This window comes from Dendrobates tinctorius, unplaced genomic scaffold (genome assembly GCF_039654945.1).
Source record: "Dendrobates tinctorius isolate UK_male_01 unplaced genomic scaffold, ASM3965494v1 ptg000019l, whole genome shotgun sequence".
Lineage (NCBI taxonomy): Eukaryota > Metazoa > Chordata > Amphibia > Anura > Dendrobatidae > Dendrobates > Dendrobates tinctorius.
In genome coordinates this window covers 28,811,560-28,814,273 of record NW_027361687.1, presented here as the reverse complement: position 1 = coordinate 28,814,273, position 2,714 = coordinate 28,811,560, and the positions used below count along the sequence as shown (strand labels likewise).

At 51.5% G+C, this 2,714-nt stretch overlaps 1 long non-coding RNA gene across 1 annotated transcript; it reads left to right on the top strand.

Annotated features, from left to right (window-relative positions):
• The first annotated feature begins 202 nt into the window (after positions 1–202).
• LOC141082822 (uncharacterized) lies at positions 203–1,440 on the top strand. The gene is made up of 2 exons (XR_012230593.1): positions 203–1,053; positions 1,134–1,440. It is a non-coding gene; the product is annotated as an uncharacterized lncRNA (long non-coding RNA).
• The last annotated feature ends 1,274 nt before the right edge of the window (positions 1,441–2,714 follow it).

Below are 2,714 nucleotides of genomic sequence, written 5' to 3'. Positions count from 1 at the left end.
TCCTCTGTTCCTGAGGAATGAGGAAGCATCCTAAAATAAAGTTTGCAGGCCTCCTTGAAAGTCACAAACGTATCCAGATTCCCAGAGAACCTATCCCACAGAGTGATCTTGGGCTTTATCAGGGGTTGCCCAGGAGCTGAGGCCCTAAGCATGGAGTTAATGGGCACTGCAAAGCCCCTGAGCACAAGTCCGCCACCCAGTGGCGTAGCAACTGTTTGTGGCGCCCGGGGCGGTCGAAAAATTTGCCGCCCCTTTGGTCGATGATAATCCGGAAGCATCAGGAGAGCCCACACTACACTCAAAGATCTAATTTTTAGTCTGCTACTAACTCTGCTGTTATTATTTCTACATTTCTAGACTTTCATCTTCTTGCAGTTCTCTCTCTATATATATATGTATGTATTAGCTTGATGATGCTGGATGAAGACCTAATGGCTTTTTTTAATAATAATTTTTAATAATGTGACAGAAAAAAACAGAAAATATATGGGGAGGAGATGTACGAGGACACGTATATGGGGGGATGTACGAGGACACGTATAGGGGGAGATGTACGAGGACACGTATATATGGATATGGGGGATGTACGAGGACACGTATATATGGGGGGGAGGTACGAGGACACGTATAGGGGGATGTACGAGGACACGTATATATGGGGGGATGTACGAGAACACTTATATGGGGGATGATTATTGTATTAGGACACCTGTGGTGTGATGTCTATGTGGCATGTGACAGCTGTCTGTGGCTTCTCCCGTACAGATGTTGGTGGTGCATTCTCCGGTAATGGCCGCGGTGCACCCAGCAGCCTCTCCCACAAATCGCCTCCATACCATGCTCCCCAGTATCCCACCTCACCCCGTGCAGTACTGTCCTACCCTTTTCCTCTCGCTCCCAGCCGGGGCAGCAGCACCGCCATATTCTTTCCTCCTCCCGGGAGCATCAATAGGGCGGAGCCTCTGCAGCTGCTACGGTGCCAGGACGGGACAGAAAACCTAGGAAAGCAGAGCTGCTGCTGTGCTGACACATGCGCAGAGTGTACACACACAGGTGTATACACAGACACACACACACAGGCATACACACACACATAGGTGTATATACACACACACAGACACACACACACACAGGTGTATACACACACACAGACACACACACACAGGCATACACAAACACAGGTGTACACACACATAGGTGGATACACACACAGGCGTACACACACACAGGTGTATACATACACACACATAGGTGGATACACACACATAGGTGTACATACACACACACATAGGTGGATACACACAAACAGGTGTACACACACACACATAGGTGTACACACACACACATAGGTGGATACACACAAACAGGTGTACACACACACACATAGGTGTACATACACACACATAGGTGGATACACACACACGGGCGTACACACACACACACACAGGTGTATACACACACACACACACACACAGGCATACACAAACACAGGCATACACACACACATAGGTGTATATACACAGACACACACACAGGCGTACACACACACACAGACACACACACACACACAGGCATACACAAATACAGGTGTACACACACATAGGTGGATACACACACACAGGTGTACACACACACACACACACAGACACACACATAGGTGGATACACACACAGGTGGATACACACACAGGTGGATACACACACACAGGTGTATACATACACACACAGACATACACACACACACACAGGTGTACATACACACACACACACACACACACATAGGTGTACATACACACACACACATAAGTGTACATACACACACACACAGGTGTACATACACACACACACACACAGGTGTACATACACACACACACACAGGTGTACATACACACACACACACACATAGGTGTACATACACACACACACATAAGTGTACATACACACACACACAGTGTGGCTGCATGCACAGATCCTTTCGCTGCTGCACATGGTGAGACACAGGCAGCGGTGTTGGTGGCACATAACTGCACACAATGGAGGCAGACACACACCCAGCGCAGCCTGTGATGAGGATGACAGCTGCCTGCACACAGGGCCGCCGGGGGCAGCCGCAGACCACCTTACCCCAGCCCCGCACTCACCAGCTCACTGCTTGGCTCTTCCTAACATGGCTCCTTGTGTGCATCACATTCCTGGCAGTCGCGACCATCCCACCATGACAGTCCTCCAGTGCAGCGGGGCTGACGTCAGCACTGCCTCTGCCCAGCGCAGCGCTGCTCACTGAGGGTCCAGGCGGAGAGGAGGGAGAAGCTGCTAGGTAGCAGGGGTACAGAGACTCCCGATAGGCGGAGGAGAAGGATGGAGGAAGGGTGGGAAGAGGCTGCATTACATTACCCCCTCACTGCACAGCCCCGCAGGCCGAAATGTACAGTCAGTGAGAGAGTCCAGGCTCCGCGCTTCTCCCACAGAGGAGAGGAATTGCTTCTGCTGCCGCGCCGCCCCCACACACGTGCCGCCTGGGGCGGACCGCCCCCCCCGCCCCCCCCACGCTACGCCACTGCCGCCACCTCTACACTATGTTGTTGTAGCTGCCCTGCCAGAGCAGCAACAGTATCCATAATGGATCAAAACAGGTACGGCCAGTGATAATGTCACGTAGTGTTTAGAGGCGGTGGGCATCTACCTGATCCCTCGAACTAGAAGGCGCCCTGGTCC